Here is an 18,902-nt window from a genome sequence, read left to right on the forward strand (position 1 = left end):
AGTGCCTGCTACGTATTTAATCTTTTTTTTTTGATCGCATTATGTATTCTTTCTTGTAGACGTTCACTTGGTTTGAATCTGATGCTATATGGTTGATGACATATTCACAACAACAACACACGAATAAACATACTTATGATATTTAACCTTGCTTATGTCAACCCAGTTTTATTGGTATTTCTCCACAACATCTTATATGAAGAGAATTCTGTCATCTCTCAGCGAACGAGACGTCTATAATGTCATTACATAGTCTCTTTTAAAGCTTGCAATGTTTCGCCATTACTATCATATTTTATCTCCAACGAGATGATTTTGATTGGGAACTCGCACAAGGCCACCATTGGGACACTGGCCCAACAAACGGAAACTGTAAACTTTAAAATTAGAACTGATGATTATGATAATTTAGAATTTTATACCTCATGTCTCTTCTTCCTTAATTAGGTTAATTAACCTTCTTTTTTTTTTCCCTTGAAATGTTTTTTTTTTTTTTTTTTTGGTCAGTGTCATCTCACAAATGTCTCCTCGTAATGAGTTTTCACAAGATTAAGTCAAAAAATGTGTCATGCCAGAATCCCTCGCACACACAAATAAAAAAGAACACACATCACTTGTTCGGGGGTAGCCATCAGAATAATAGCGTCCAAAGCGAATCTTGAATACTTTTACATTTACGCAGATCTGGCAACAGAAGCGCGCTGTAATTGTTGTACTCTGTTCTGCGCAATCGCGAGGGAGCATGCAGACATTCACGCGATGGTAAAGGAAAACCTGGGCAACCTGGACAACGCGCCTCTTCAAAGGAGGATAGCTGGCCTCGGTGGAGCAGCTCCCAACGTGGCGGGAGGAGGGGTCGCAAGCGCCTCCTGGAGAGGGGCAACAATGGCCACGCATACCCAAATTCAGACTCCAAAGAACGAGAAAAACGCCGCAGGGCCGACTGCCCAAGAACGCCCTGATGCAACTGAATGAGATCAAACTGGCCTGTAGTACAGCGTTTCAGACCCGCCCAGTCCACGCCCAGCCAGTCTTCGGCCATGACTGTTGAGGTTAATCTGTCAGCGTTGTTTGAGGGCTCGGGCCTACTGCCAGTGTGGCCGTTGAACGCCGCTGAAGGCGCCAGCGCCTTGTGAAGTTCCCAAACGATCCAGGCGACGGCCATGGGCCGACGCCACCGCCAACACGGATTTCACCACCAGGCTGACTTCCCCTGACATGCTCTTCAGTAGGTTTGGGGGCGCTGGCACCGGGCCCCATGACCGCGTTTTTCTACAGGCTCCAGTAGCGTCACTAAAACCGCTGGGAGAGTATCCCGTGCCCCAGGCGCCTGAATGCGAACAGCCTCGTGCAGGCGCCGCTGCGCTTCGCCTCTCTCGACCAGCGGCAAAAGCCAGTCGTTCTCAGCGAGCTGCGGCGGGCCTCCGTCGACTTTATTAGCCGGGAGGCGGGGGAGAGCCACGCTAAGAACTGTGGTCGCCGGTGACCGTGGACTTGCAGGCGTTTGAGGGGCTCGGGCGAAATAGCTTCGCTAAAGCCGGGCTGCCCAAGCGGGCTCTGTCGGCGCGGCTCTTCAACGCATGCAACTGGACCAGACCCCATCCGTAGCCACATCCGAGAGGGGCTACGGCTGCTGCCGCAGGTAAGAGATCTCTACAGAGTCTTTCATACTGGCCAGAAAACTAGGCTATACATAATGACTGATGTATAGTTCACCCAGAACATTCCTTCATTGAAAGTCCAAGTAATCAAAACTCCCAAATAGTTTAATAAAGGAATAGTTCGCCCAAAATGAAAATTTACTCACCCTCAGGCCATCCAAGAGTTTTTCTTCATAGTAACAGGACAGGAGAAATGTAGCATTACATGACTTGTTCACCAATGGATCCTCTGCAGTGAATGGGTGCCGTCAGAATGAGAGTCCAAACAGCTGATAAAAACATCACAATAATCTTTAAGTAGTCCACACCACTCCAATCCATTAATTAACATCTTGTGAATTGAAAAGCTGCATGCTTATAATAAACAAACGCATCATTAAAACGTTTTTAACTTCGTTAAAATAATGATTTATTTATACCCTAGAGATAAGCAGGCCTCAATTGGTAAAGAAATGTTGTAGAAGATTGCATTACAGTTATAGTTAATAAAAGTTTTTCTCAAATTCAAACTTTAACGTTGAACCTCATTTAAACCTTTAAAAACTCGTACTGCGGCTTCCTTTAGCACACACACCAGACTGGCTGATAAAGTCTGATTGTATCTGATCTGTAACAATCTGATGAATATAAGAAATCAATCCTTCATATCTCAGTGTTTCATTGAAGTTTCTGATCTGTTTAAGTTTATCAGAGATCATCATCGAAGCCTTTATAACGTGCTGTGCAAAACCGGCACAAACGGCCGTCTTCATTAAGAACAAAGCCTAATAGAAATGAAGATGAGCTTTGTTAAAATATTGGGATGGATTGAGTGATATAGCTTAAAAACCTTTCTTGATATGTTTTATACCAGTTGATGATATTCTTCTTTTATGTATTTCATTTATTAGCTATTTTGCTAAATGATCTTTTTGTTTTATTATTACATTGTGTATGCATATATGTTATATACATTTAATGTATTATATGCATTTATGCATATAAACAGTATTATTATATTGTTTATTATTATTATATTATGCAAAAAGAGGATTTAAACTTTTCCACCAACATATCTGCACATAGTAGCTAATTTATCTACATATATTTTTGCACCCATATAAAAACTTTCATGCTGAGACTGATCATTTTTGAGTGATTTCTGGAAATTCTAAATTGATTCACTTAATTGGCCTGAACTGATTTATTAGATGAATCAAATTACCAACTCCTACTGACTTTAATCAGGAATTAACATTTTTGTACATGCAAATGTTTAGGCAAATAAGGACAATGCGAATGGCCAAATAAAAATGTTTAAATCATTATGGGATTCACCATGTTGCTTAATGTCATGTCACAAGCAAAGCATTGGATATGTGTCATGCATATTCAATATATTGCTCACTCCTGCCAGTGAAACAACACAGTGAGCTGAAATGACCAATGACTGGCGTTTGTGTGAGAAGACGTCTATTTACACATTTCTAAAATCCTCTGTTAATCCTGCTTTTGAGATAAGGCCAGGCCTGCAAGCGACCCAATCTTAATTAACATCTTCCTCTGAACCGTGTCAAAACAAGAACATTTTGTTTCAGCCTGCCCACTACCTGTCCACTAAAGAGCAGTCCTGTCAGCGGCATGTTTTGTCTCTGATGCTGAAGGCTCTTGGGCTGTCTGTCTGTGTGACAGAGACAGCTCCATGAATGCAAAACCCCATTATCCATCCCGAATCTGATAGCCACATATTTAACATGCTGTCAATATGAGGCCCAAGGTGGAGAGGTGTTTTAACCAGATGGCGAGAGGTTAAATAGACTCTGATCATTTCAGGCATGTTTTTTTTCTGCTCTTTGTGTGGCGATAACGACGACCCTACATCCACAATGAAGGTGAATGATATACAGTAGAGTGACAGTGGCCATATTTCCCATATATCATTTATTGAGTTTATAACGTATTGAGTACTGTAATTAATCATTTATATAAGTAATGTTTTTATGACAACAATGGATTTTTGCTGTAAAAGTTACAGATAATGCCACAATTTTTTTAAAAACCTTCTGGTAATTCCCATTATTTTAAAAATTCTAATAATATAATAAATGATATAGTTTTCCTATATATATATAATATATATATTATATATATAAACACATAAACCATACATACATACCAGCAGATGTGTGTGTAAAATGGAATATATATATATATATATATATTATATATATCGAGATGTTTTTATGTAGGTATTTAATGTATAATAACAGTAATTCCATAATTAATTTAAATACTAAATAGTAATTAATATTTTCATATTTATTAGAATAGAATAATAACAATATGGTACTATAGGTGACCACAAATTAAATAATAATTACTATATAATAATTGTATAATTAGAAATTATGTAATGCGTTTTTTGTAAAATTTTATTTTATTTTTAGTTTATTAGTGTAATTTACTTACAGAATGTTTAAACATTGTACTATTAGGAATTAAATTCCTCGTGTGTGTGTTGTGTGTGGGTGTGTGTGGTAATATATCTCTATTGGTTTTCTGTGAGTTATAATATTAATACATTATATTCTATGGACATTTAGGCTAATAATATCAATTATCTGAATATTATATAATATTTTGATATATTTCCTTACTTAGAAAATTGTTTACACTGTATTTGCACCTTAAAATGATACATTATTTTTAAAAATTTTATAAATATTATAATTTTGTTAATAATTATTACCATAAAAATGTGTAATGTAGTAACCCCTGTTACAAAAATAATCTATGTAAATAAAATATAAACTTCTTATGCTGTTTTAACTAGAATGTAAGTTATCTTTCTTGATTATTTTTTTTTTTATTTTTTTTTAATGTCTTGCTGCGTTAGCCCTCCTTGTTCCACTTTTCTATGGTTTTTCTCACCTGCATCTCAGGTGAAAATCTGTCAGCGGCTCAGTGTCCAGTGGATTCCTGTCATCTGTCCAGCCCTATGGGAAATGACGCAAATAAAGATGATGGTGGAAACTAGTGTGTTTTATCATGAGAGTAAAATGCAGCCTTCTGTTCGGTGGGAGATTTTGCTGTCTCCTGATAATATATCAAGAGTACACTCCGCTTAAAACTCCCATTAGCCGTCTCCGACCGAGTGACTCCGAAGTATTTGGGAAGTAATGTTAGACTAATGTCTCTAATTCTTGCCCATTCAGCCATTGATTTTTCCCTGGCATAATCATTTTCCAGCATATTAGCAGGGAGCTTAAGGAATGTGAAGTGGAGGGCACTGTTAGCGGAAAGGAATCACCAAGGTGCCTGAAGGGTTTCGATGAAATATTGATATTATATTGCAGCAGAAGAAGGTGAAGCTGAGGTCTGTGGTAAATTTTACTTTACAGTCATCCATAGAGGAACAGGTTCTTTGAAATATTCAGTTGAGTTTCATTTGTGTTCGTTCCATTAAAAAATTCAGTATTAAACTTTTACTTGTAAGCTCAATTTTTTCTTTGTGAATTTGCATATTCAAAAAAAGAATAATGTAGAGCCTTGATTTTATCCATCAATACTTGAGTGGATTATGAGAAGTGGATATTATATACTTAAGCAAGTTTGTCAAAAGGGATAGGGGATAAAAAAAAGTGAAAATTGTATTATATCTGAATAATATGCACCCATATATGGAAGCTTGTTTCTGCCGCGGGGTGGAAAAAAGAAAACTGATTTGTGAGTTGCACAATTTATTAACTCGCAATTCTGAGTTTGTACTTGTAATTCTGAGTTTATATCTCTTTTTTTTTTTTTTTTTTTTTTTTATTGGCAGTAAAAACCAAATTTATTAAAGTTTTATATCTTAAATTTTATATTTTTTATTCCATGGCATAAGCAACAAAAAAAAAAGAACTGTGTCGATATCAACAATAAACTCCAATAAAAACTTAGAATTGATTTGATAACTCAAATTTTTGCTTTTTTTTTTTTCCTCTGATTCAAGTTTATTTGATGCAATTTCAGGTAAATTCAGACTTATTTTTTATGAAATGCGAGACAAAGGCAGAATTGTGAGATAAAGCATCACAATTACCTTTGTAATGTTTCATCTGTGACAGAAATGGCCTTCTATACCCATGAGTCGTGTACTGTTCAGAATATGCCATGCCTGCCTATAGCAGAGTCATGGATGTGCTGATGTGTGTTCATGTGTTATTGATGTTAGCATTGCAGTCTGTGTGAAGTCTGCCATCTGTATGCTCTTCACCAGGTCCTTGCAGATGCTGTTTCTCGTCTGGTAGTGGATAAATTCAGCGAGCTCACTGACAACTTCACGTCTCCACATGCACGACGGAAAGTTCTGGCTGGTGTTGTCATGACAACAGGTAGAGTTCTGTATACGATTTTTATTCAAAAACGGTTCCATTTTTAAATTGAAGAATGTTTTAAAAATAAACACAGTGAATCAGTCAAAAAGGCCATTTGAATCAGCCTAATGAATCACGCACTGACTGAACTGATGTGACGTGTTTTCTGTACTATGAAATGAAGAATGCTTTTACTATTAAAATAACTAAAAGGATCACTAAAGAAATCAGAGCCTGAATCTTGAGTGTAGATATTCCTAGACTTCAGTACAGCAGTTTTCATGTCTTGTGATTTTTGTTGGTGTGATTCCTCTTGCTTTTAATTCAGGCACCGATGTCAAGGACGCTCAGGTCATCTGTGTCTCCACGGGAACCAAGTGTATAAACGGCGAGTATATGAGCGACCGTGGCCTGGCGCTCAACGACTGTCACGCTGAAATCATCGCTCGCCGCTCTCTGATCAGGTATCTCTACATGCAGCTGGAGCACTTCTTAAGGTGAGACGCTGTGAAGTTGTCCTGCATGTCTGTGTATGTCTCGTATGTCACCACAGCATGATGAATGATTAACCAAGCAGGAAGGAAAATTAAACTCATAAACGTTTTTTTATTTAATATTTTGTGTTATTGTATACCGTTTTAAATAGAGATACACATTTAATAGAGATGAATTTACGATTTAAATTCATTAAACTTCAAATTGCTTTGATTGAATTTCATTTGTATGGAAATATATTTAAAATAATAATTTAGAAAAGGTATTAATAAACAACAAAATGCAATAAAATATATACACGCACACAAACAACATTATATACAGCGGGTAAAATAAGTATTGAACACGTCATCACTTTTCTCAGTAAATATATTTCTAAAGATGCTGTTGACATGAAATTTTCACCAGATGTCGGTAACAAACTAAGTAATCCATACATACAATAAAAAATTTTTAAAAATTAGAATAATAAGTCCTGTGTAATAAAAGCGAATGACCCAGGGAAAAAAATAATAAATATCACACATATTATGTAAACAATTTTTTTTATTTTGCATGTGATTGCTGTGATTAATCATTTGTGCCCTGCTAATATAGTTATATTATAGTTATATATAGTGAAGTGGACGGAGTTCTGAAAACGGTGTACATATGTGCTATGTAATATTTATACTCTGCATTGATACTTGATATAGATTAATCATGAGCTAGCCTTTTGAAACTATTTTAACCACCAAATACTGTGATCTGTTGGAAATATTTATGAAAATGAAATTCAAATAGAATTATGTAATGTATAAAATAATGATTTATTATAATTAGTACTGTCAGCAGTTAAAGTGTACTAAAAGATTGTATACTAAAAGTTTATTTAATATAAATATAAATATTCACAGTACACACAGTACATTTATTATGTAGAGGTTCAGGTGGACTAGGTTTCAAAAGAAAAGTCAGTTTATGAGGATATTTAATAAATATAAATATAAAGAGCACACCCTTTCGTATGTTGTCTTGTTGAAGTTCGAATGCAGTCACAGGGTGTCACATTATGGGCATACAGTTTTGTATCTGTACATGACTAGGAGTGGGAAGAATTTTTCTGCCGTTTGTCTCTAAATTTAGTAACAATAAAAGAGGAGCACCAAAAGTCCATATTCGCGCCCAGTGTGACAAAGCGTGGCTTCCAGCTGAAAGACAGCGTCAGTTTCATCTTTATATCAGCATATGCGCCCTCTTGGAGAAGCAGCCGGATCTTCTCTCCTCCGCGAGGCGGGTGTAGAGGGTGGGAACTTCAATACATGCTGCTATTCCGTGCTTTACACAGGATCTGGCCCGGGGAAGCGGGATAAGGGATGTTATTTTACTCAAACACTTGTTTGAAATTAATGATTGTATTTGAATTAAGATCAGGATGGGTCCTCTTATGATCAGGTAGCATTTCATTATAATTTTCTTTCAGTGTCTGTCTGCATTTCAAAACAAAATTTCATCAGTGTTTTAATTAGCTGGCTTTGTTGACTCTACTTGTGGCCTGATTAATTCCGCTCTTGAGTGTTGTATTTTAAATCATTTTTGCTTGGCTTTATATGTCATACAATTATTAAGCAGTTGAAGCAAAAAAACAAAAACCTTACAGTTTTACACAGTCCTTTGTTAGTGTTATTGGTTGATTAAATCAGTTATTGGTTTTGTTGAAGTAGATTAAACATTTTAGAGCCCGCCCATTCTTTTTAAATGTTTATTTCACTGTCTAATTCATCATTCAGACCAGGGAGACAGACACCTGCCCAAACAGGGAAGGCAAGAGGGGGCCAGCTGAGGGGACCAAGATGTCCGAGGTCTGGAGAGGGAACCATCCGATCGCGCTCTAGTAACACCAGCCTACAGGCGTGGGGCCGGAGTCCTCAGAGCAGCTGACTGCCTTCTGATGTCATGCAGTGATAAAATCGCCAAAGGTAGATTGGTAGCATGCATACACACATGCATTATCTACATAGACATCTTAACTGATGAAATACTGATAAAGTATAAATGTGAACAGATATATAAAGTGGGAACATTGAATGCAGTGGAAGTGCAGAAATATATATGTATCTGATTGCTCTGTGTCAGCAACAACACTAAAAGAATCGGCTAGCTACGGGGCTCAGTTTTGAGGATGTTTCTATCTAATGTTAATTTTTTTTACACAAAAAACTTTGAGGTTTATTGCTGTTAGTAGCTTTTACATTATAGCTGATTATCAAAAAATATTACAGTTATACTGCATTAGTTTGATGTAAATTTTATATAGATTTAAAAATGTCTATATAAATAGTGTAATAAAATTATTTCAATTTAAAATATGAATTTGTATTTTGGGTTTGTATGCATTTACAATATATAATTGTGTATATATATATATATTATTTTATATTTTAATTGTTAAGAAAATAGTAAGCATTAAATGAAAAATATACATAAAAATATTTAATCTTGAGTCCATAAGCATGTTATTTAATGACATTAATTTGCTAATACTCATATATAAAAAATAACAAAATGTGTTTGTTTTTTTTTTTCAATCAAAAATTTCGTTTTAAATGCTACTTGTTGCTATTTAAAGAAATAAATATATATACCAGTTCTCTTAGCTGAGGTAGCGTCACACTGCCTTCTGGGGTTGTAATGCTACATTTACAGTTTGGCCATAATGAGCATAATGTTCTTCCTACCTTTGCTACTTCTAAAAATGCTGTCTAGTTAAGCAGCTCCCCCCTTACTTTTGGAGCCTGAAGCTATTGTCAGCCCTCTTTGTATTAGAATAGCAGACAGCTCAGCAAAAGCAATAGTCCAGAACCTTCTGGTTAATCTCTCTGCACTAGGTAGACGCTGTTCCTGTCACGCTGGGAAGAGAACAAAGGCTTTAATGAATTTAATTGCCCATTGGCTCTTACCGGAGCTTCATAACTGACAGGGAAAGGGAAAGAAGTGCATGGTTCTGATTACATTACTGTAACCTAGTTAAATAAAGAGAAGAGTGTGTATTAACAGTGTAGGAGGGGTGTTCTGCATTTCTCCTGTGGGGTGAGGGTTGTGATGTGTCTTCCTCAGACAGAGACAGCTGTGACCCGAGGAGAGCTCAGGTCCTGTCTGTGCTAATGGGAGAAAAGAGAAAACCTCCTCCTCCATTACACACACCTCTTTCACTGTAAGCTCAATACTACATATAAATCATCCTCATCCCACAGTCTCTATTTATTATCTATATATATTTTTTTTTTATTTATAATTATATTTATTTATTTATTTATTTATTTATTTATTTATTTATTTATTTATTAATTAATTCTTTTAAGCGGGGCCCCTGTTTAAAATACAGAACTACTTTTTTCTCATTTTGTTTTTTTTTTTAATCCAAAATTAAAAAGAGCAAAATTGCTTTGCAAAAGCAATATAAAAGAAATGATCCCATCTAAAATTCAGCGTGGTCTTTTCTCTTTCCATATCCTCTCTGATTTTTTTTTTTTTTTTCTTTGTAATTCTAAAGAAGATGGATGAGAGCTGAGAGGGATAGGGATTGTGATTATCAAGACTGTTTAGTCTCAATGCATGACAAAAGACTACAATAAAGAGAATATATACATATGACTCTTCTTAGTCTTCAGCAGCCATCTGATAGCTTTGTTTGAGGAACAGATTGAAATTCAGGTTACTGTTCACTGAAAATCATGCTTCAGTGTCTTAAAGAAAAAAATAGAAAAATATTAGGGTTAACCTCCTTAATACCAGGGATACTTAAAACTTATACTGAAACCAATTTCATTACTTGAAACAATAAATATTAACTGAAAAAAAAAAAAAATATATATATATAAGTATATAAACTTTAGCTTAATAAAAACTGATTTAAAATAATAATAAAAGATAATAAAAATTATTTAATATATATGTATATCTCAATTTCAAACTAAGATAACACTGCCTAAAGGGATAGTTCACCCAAAAATTAAATCATTCATTTACTCACCCTCAAATCGTGAGTAAATGTATGAGTTTCTTTCTTCTGATGAACACAAAAGATGATATTTTCAGTTATTTTGGTAAAAAAAAAATAATACAGCTGATCGATAGCTATTGACTTCCATAGTATGAAAAAATTTAATTTTGGGGTGAACTGTCCCTTTATTACATATATAGTGTATGTATTAGAATCTATAATGAGAAATAGTGAGCATTTCATGTTTTCAGTGTCTGTTTTCTATCAGGTTCAGTTTATTGCTCTGGTTTTCCTAGGAAAAGCGGTGTTTGAGTCAGGGCTAGGCTTGTTTATGTGTGCACAGGGACACTCACACACAGCAGAAGTGATGTTCACAGCTCACTCTCAAGGAAAAAGCAGCCCATCTGCTGAGATGTATGAGCATGTGTGTGTTGATAGAACTCTGTGTCTCATCCGTCAGGACCTGTCCCTGCTCTGCTAGTAACATGGCCAGATGTGGAGTCTCAAACCGGGACACAGCGGGTGGAGGGTGTTCCTGTGAATTTTTCATGGGAGATGCTGAGCCACTCATGTCTGAAATAATGCATGTTGTTTATTTCAGTGAAACAGTGAAATCAGTGTCGTATGATTCTTCAGAAATGGTCAAGAAAAAGCTTTTGTCACTTTTAATTAATTTAATGCATCTTTGCTGATATATCATTAGTCTGAATTATTAACTGTTCCCCTGGGTTTTTAACTTCTGATCTGTGTATGGCTTTTTTATTTCCCTCTTATTGCCAGGATCAAGTGTTCTTGTACAAGACTAGTCTCAGATGCAGCACCTGAAGTCCATTCACTGGCTGCCTATTGCACTCAAAACTCACAAACACTTCAGTTCCTATTTGATTTGCTGGCTTCTGTGAAACAAATGAATGCAATGAATGCTTTTAGGGATGAAATAATCACTGGATTTGTGTGGAGTTACTGGGTCAATAAAACTGTAAAAGCTGTCTAGTTTTAGCAAGTAGACTTGATAAGCGGCAGCAGAAACTCTGAATGAGCTGCAAGAGTGTTCTGGCTACAGGAGGAGGAAGTGCTTAGCAAAGTGGTATTATTACAGGTAGCAAATAGTTGGACTGTGTCTCTTTAGCATCAGGGGCTGTTGATTGGTCAGGCGAGGAAGCGACTCTCAAATCACTTGAGTCTGGGTTCTTCTCAGCTGCATACAGCCAGGTGTTGTTTTGGGGAGCAGATCTAGGCTTGATTAGGCCTTTTGATTGTGGGCGACTGAGGAGGAGACCCAGTGGGTGAGTAAATGAGTAAAAGGACGTAAATGAGTTGCTTTGGAAGAACTGCACCTAATTGAACAATTCTTCCACTGTTGCTTTTTTTATATATCATTTTGAAAATCATTCACATCTGGGCTTCTGGGCCAGATTGCTTTTTTTGCTTTGTGTTTTGTAGCTCATGGTTGTCTTATGTTCCATCTAAGTACCTATGCGTGGTAATTTTATTACAGTGTTTTTAGATGGAATGAGATTAAAGGACTAGCGGTGTTTCATTATGTTAAACTGCTGGAAATGCTTCAGGCTAGTAACAAACGAAATCAAAAATAGATGTACTCTTGTAAAGGCTAGGCAATGCAATAACAGTGCAGATCAGTGTGTCTAGTGGTGGGCGGGACCCAGAAATGGGTTTTGATAGGGGTTTTTCTAAAACTGTAAAATTATATTTAAATTTAATATTAATTATAAGCATAAATCATTATACAATTAAATAAAATTGGGTGGGCAAAAAATGGGTCTGTTGTGAAAGTAGGAAGCGATGCAAAATATCAATGATAAAACTGTAATATGTGCATTATAACTAAATGTAGTGATAATTGTATTTAAATTATGATAAATTTCCACTGTTGTGTTTACGCGTCTGAGTCGAGGTAGGGGGTATGGGTTGGTGGGTAATGTGAAATGCCAATTCAAAAGTTATGGAAACAATTATAATTAATTTCAAGTAAGTTATTCATTTGAATAAAATTACGGTCTGGATCTGTTTGATGGGATGCATGCAACAAGTAAGGAAAAAACAATGCAAAATGGCTATAATAAAATAATGAAATGATTACCAAATACATGTAATAATAATTTAATGGAGACTATTATTATTACCCTGGAAATACCCCACCTTCTGGTCTGTTCTGCCCACCCTGCGTTCTTGCAGGGGAACCCTTGCAAAATGCCAACAAAAGTTATAATTCTATTATAATAAAATGCCAGAATAATTAAATTAATTATAATATGATTATGATAGAAAATTGGATGCAAGGGTCTGTTTTGAGTGGGGTTTGCATGGCAGCAGGGGAAATACAACACAAAATGCCAGTAATTAAATGTTATTATAATTAATATAATAATAATTAAATAAATTATAACTATTATATTGAAAGGAAATGGGCCACAGGTCATTTTTGGTGGGGTTAATGTACAGCAGAGAAAAATAAATTTACATTTAAAAAAATTAAATAAATAAATAAAATATATATTTATCTTATGATTGAATTCAATAATAAGTAAAGTCATTTATAATTAAATCCTCATTCAAATATTAAACTTTTTGCTAAGTAAATAGAGCTTATCATCATTTGCTACTCATTACCTTTTATGTTGTTGCGTGAAAATAAGTCCTAACTCCTTTTTCTATCTGCATTCTCATGTTTCTAACTTTATTCATTACAGGTACTGTTGGTAGGTCTATGCAGTTTATAGCAATATTAATAAATGACAGAATGCTGATTATTTATTACAGTCTTTTTTTTAGCTTGATCTATGTAAGAAGTTTGCTGCTTGGTGCCCAATATAAAATCTGAACACTATCAATGTGAGGTGGGTGTGTGTGTTGTCCCTGCAGGTGGAACGTGGTGGGTATCCAGGGCTCTCCTGATGGGCTACTTCACTGGAAGGCCATCTACTTCCTCCCAGCATCATCCTGGGCAGCCTGTATCCACGCTGATCTATCTCTCCCCGGAGCCATGCTACCGGCGGATCGCTGACATCGAAGACCTGCTTTGAGCAATTTCTCCCTCAACCGCCCCCTGCTCAGCTGAGTAAGACAACTTATCACACACCAGCTCCCACATTTCCACTCACAAATCATTGAAAATGGCACCCATGTCAAGTTATTACCATTTACTAGACGGACCCAGTTTCCCCCACTCGTCTTCCAATTTCCTCATGGTTTGATGAATTACTGGAATATAGATGGGCCTGCTCTCCACCGCCGGCCTGTTCAGTAAGTTCATAGGTGCGTCTCCTCAAATCCCAGATTCCCCTACTGATTTCTCTCATTTCTCTCTCACTTTTTTTCTTTTTTTATAAAGAGGAAGATGGGAAAAATAATCCCTGACACAGCCTGCTAACAGGGTTGGGGAAGCCAGTGTTTATGCTGATGGTTTCGACCTCTGTCACGATGTCACGATCAGTAATATGAAAATAAAAAAAAAATCCCATAGAAATGTACAATAATTTCAGATTTTTAGGACAATTCAAATGATGTGGTAGTTGTAGTTATAGGGTCAAAGTAGTTAAGTCAAGTAAGCTTTTTTTATATAGCACTTTTTATTGTGCAGTACATATTGTTTTAAAATCATCAAATATAGAATTAAAGACAAATACTGTAATCATTGTTAAACTTGATGTTGATTCAGTTCATTCAATAATAGTCAATGTAGCGAAGATTCATCAATTATATGATCAGATGGATAATTTTTATTGAGTAAAGAGTGTATTTTAAAGTTGTTCTGAAAAACTACTGGTAGGCTTGCCTAACAAGAAACCTAAATAATAATGTGCATTTCATCAGTAAAAAGCGGGTTGTTCACTGACAAGCTGAGCAATATATTGTCAGTGAACAAAGCGGCTCTGTGTAGTAAATGCTGCTCCACCTGAAAGCCTTTTATGTAAGAGATTTTACGCTGATTACAGAACCAGCTTTACTGATGAGATGCACATTAAATATTGTGCGATATTTATCTTGCATCCTTAAACTAACCATAATATATATATATAGTGGTGGGCATAGATTAATTTTTTTAATCTAGATTAATCTCAAATGTAATCTTGGAATTAATCTCTATATATATATATATATATATACACGCATACTACAAAAACAGAAAAAGTGACCAAAACAAAAGTGTTTTCTGTGGCTCTAAATTAATCAGATTTTCCCACTTTAATTTCAAAAGTTTAGTTGTGACTTTTTTCTGTCCAATAAATTATGCAGTAACAGTAGTTCTTGAAAAACTACACTATTAGAGCTTTCTTTACATCAAAAGATTTTAATTTGTCTCCTATTTGATGATTGTTTTTTTTCCTGTTCATCATTTGTAAAGCTGCTTTGAAACAATCTTGTATTATATATATAAATGTAGAGAAATATATATAAAGATGACTTGACTGTTTTTCAAAAAGCTAAATTATTGTTATGCTACTGAAATATGATGTTTAAGTTAGTAGTGTTTCTACTTTTTATATAGTTTATACTCAGCACTAGGTTTAAGTGGACACTGGTTCCTGATTAAAGACTCGCTTTGAGTTTCAAAATGTCTTAAGGAGACATTGGCTGCTTTTGGAGAAGTATATATATGATGAATTGAGTACATATCCTTTCTTTGTGCCTCAAGAGAAACACCCAACTCTGCTTTTGCACTGGGTTACATCAGATTCCCAGCAGAACTAGCTTTTAATGGCTCACTGCTGAAAATCATCATTTGATGATGTGTAGGTAGGGCGTTGAGGCATAAGCGCTACATCGACTGAGCTCAAAGAACAACCCTTCTGCATTTGTCAACTCTTTTTGTTCTTGTCGTCTTAGTCTGCAGGTAAAGAGGTAATGCATAGTGCAGTGAGCCATTTATGCTTTACGTAAATATTCTTGAAATATTACATAATGGTATATTATTTAATAGATTTTAAACTTATTAAGAATATAAATATGAATGAATAATGGCATGCAGCTTTCAAGTGTTTTTTCAGATAATTTCTGTTGCTTCAGGTTTTTCAAGTAATTATTTAGTCAATGTAAATTCAGTAGATTCTGCTTTCTGGTTTGTTTCCGGTTTAGCCTGGTCTGTAACATTTTTCTGTGCTCTTTTTTCGAGTTCACGTGCAGGACTTATAAAGCAGCATTATTCATCAGATTTTCTGTTGAAGGTCTTATACTGAATACACAACCTTGAGCACACATTGTTTTTATGTGTTCTTTCATTGAAAACAGAAGCCTTGAAACAAATTTCTTCTTATTTGAGTTTAAGAAATATCTTGATATCAAGTCATCTGCATAAAAAGGGCCACACTGGATGTTTTGTTCATGTAGAAATAGAATATGCACCAAGGCTGTTTCGCGCATGATTTTCTACCATGGTTAGTGTGTTTTGTGTGTTTGCAGGAATCAGTAATGCTGAGGCCCGCCAGCCAGGAAAGGCTCCTAACTTCAGTGTGAGACTGGACGGTGGGAGATCAGGCTCTAGAAGTTATTGCGCGCCACCACAGGCAAGGATGACATGGGCAGGAGCCTCACGTCTCTGTAAGCCGCCTATACAGCGCTGGGTGCGACTACACTCTAAGGTACAACTATCACAGATTCACTTTCAACCTTACTGCAGGACTTGGCTTTAGAAAAGTCAAGTAAAGTAAAGATATTATTTGTATTTGTGTGTGTGAGTGTGTGTGTGTGTGTGTGTGTGTGTGTGTGTGTGTGTGTGTGTGTGTGTGTGTGAAAACACACACACACAAATCACAAAAAAAACACACACACACAAATGTATATATATATATATATATATATATATATATATATATATAAATATAATATTGTGTGTTTGTGAAAATTGCATTGTTGACTGAAACAAAACACAAAAAATGTTGCATTGCATTTCCTTAGTACATTAAGAATAATGTCAATAAAGTTTACAAAAAAAAATATAAAAACATTTATGAACATTTTAAATGCTCAATGCTTTATTGGTTCCCCCTCCTCCACATCAAGAAATCCTTTTTACATTTAACAATATTCAGAACAGAACATGAATCAAGAATATAACTAAAAATATATTTTGTGTTGCAATATTATATTTAGAAGTATTATACTTTCAACCTTTGAAATGTGAAGCATGCAGTATTGTTGTTCATTCTTATAGTCTACATATTGCTTAATATGTATTACAGGGCTCAGACTGCAAAACCAAATGGTTGAATTTTGCTACCTTTTTTTTTGCTGAATGCGACTACATTTTGTGAGCAGTCGCACTGGCGCCGCGTCACCATGATCTTAAACTTATAAGCGCTGCCACATTTCTGTTGCATACGAAAACATCAAACGGCAAAGCGAAACCAAAGTACGTAACAAAACCGCGCTACTCTTTTGAACTGAGTAGCGCTTTTATGTGTAGAGCCTGGTTTGAACTTTGTCACGTCTGCAGTAAGCCTTGAGGCAAAAAATACACCTGAATATTGAGGAAACGATGACATGGTTTTCAAGCTAAAGTAAAAAAGACTGCTTATTAATCCAGGGAAGGTGAACATGTTTTCAGTATTTTTTATGGGTAACAGCATTTAGTTTTACTTTTCTTGTTGTTTTTCATATTGAGAAAGCATGGTATCTTTGCCTGTTTCACCTCATGTTCGCAGCTACGGAGGCTCTGTTTTGTTGATTTATTCATTTAGTTTTTATTTGATTCCTCAGTTTATTGCTTCGCGTTCTGTAATTTTTATTAGTGATTTATATATTACAGCATATGGTGTATACCATGCCTAATCTTATTGGTTTTTGTTTTAAACATTTTTGTAAGCTAGTTTGTCATTGTATCTTACGTTTTTATTGTTGTTGTGCTTTTGAAATAAGAAATAACAAAGAGAGTCTATCTTTTGTTTTAGTCTTTAAAAAAGGGAAATGTGTAGAATATGTAAAGCGAGAGAGCAATTATCTTTTCTTGTAAACTTGTGACAACAAGATCACGAAATTCGTTCGAAGTCCCAGCTTCCTAACACAGCAAAAGAGAGAAACTCCACGTTCACAAAATTGAAATCACAAATAAATAATACTGAGGAGAAAAAGTAACAAGTATAAACTATAGAAAAAGTTCATCAGCACTGCCATTGATCAATCCCATGTAAAAAAAAAACAAAAAAAAAAAATTTAAATATTGCCACAAAATCATCTCCCCCCTGGTGCTATGACCAATGTGAAAAAGTCGGTAGCAAAAGGAGTGACCAATTTGGAGAACGAATAAGATGAGTCTAGGGCGGAGACCGGACAAATATATTCATTTTTACCCGTCTCGGTATCTGCGAATCTCTGCCAATATGAATTTTTTTACAAGAACATATAATGCAGATTAACAATGCTTAAAGTGGTTTTGTAATTACTTAGTTTTCCAGTGGAGTGCACTCCATTGTTTACACGGTGACTGGTGAGCTGGGCCGAAAACAATTAAGTCATATGGGAAAACCACTGGAACCCAAACTTTGAGCGCGCAATATCTCATGTACAGCGGCACCATGGCGACTCCGCCCACCCACAATTCGAGGGAGAACTTTCAGCTCGAGGAACCTTTTGAAGGCACTCAATAGTACGTGGTAACGTATAGTCTAGAGGCCCTATGGTTGGAATAGAGACCAACCGCCCGTAGCCGATAGACCCAGTGTTGAGGGGGATTCACAATTGGTTAAAATTCTCGATCCGGCGCCACAAGATCTAGCAATCACGGGGGCTTTCCGACACCACGGAGGGTGGCATTCCCGACTTGAAGGGACTCCTCGAGCTGAGCGGATCCCCGAATTTGGTCGGGAGATCCACCACACAAGCGCGTTTGTGAGGCGCCATAGTGACACCAATCGCACCACTGTCATTCACTTATGTCATAGGTTCAGTCTATTGTTCAAGGCCAGCCATTTCCTTACTTTATTTGCTTACCTTCTCTTATTGCCACAAAAGTCTTAAGTGCTGTCCTCGTGAAGTGGATCTTGGCCTTCACATATTTCGAAATTCATATACATTTTTGCATTTCTTCCACGGAGTCACCCCTAAGGGACTTCAACGTCCACCATATTACTAATTCACATAGGGGCATACAAAAGCAATCGAGACGTGTAATGTTATATTGTTATTTATTTGCAGAGGTATATTATGTCACACACTTCTCACACTTCTCTGGTAGAAGTTTCATCTGTGTGTGACAGACAGTGCGAAAGACAAATCTTTGGATCTACGACTTGTTCCGAAAGTGAAATAAACTTCAATGGAATAAGTTAGATAGATTGAATTGAATTAAGAAGTTGAATAAACTTCAACTTTACTGTTCAGTCACACTGATGTCAGACCCATTTTGGATAATAAAGTTTATTGTTAAATTGTTAAATTCCCTGCCTCCATTACTCTGTCACGTCATCTATA

The 18,902-nt window shown here is 35.8% G+C and overlaps 1 pseudogene; it reads left to right on the plus strand.

Annotated features, from left to right (window-relative positions):
* Window positions 1-309: 309 nt before the first annotated feature.
* LOC109111119 overlaps window positions 310-18,902 on the plus strand; it is a 21,626-nt pseudogene continuing 3,033 nt past the window's right edge.

This window comes from Cyprinus carpio, chromosome B9, assembly GCF_018340385.1.
Source record: "Cyprinus carpio isolate SPL01 chromosome B9, ASM1834038v1, whole genome shotgun sequence".
NCBI classification, from domain to species: domain Eukaryota; kingdom Metazoa; phylum Chordata; class Actinopteri; order Cypriniformes; family Cyprinidae; genus Cyprinus; species Cyprinus carpio.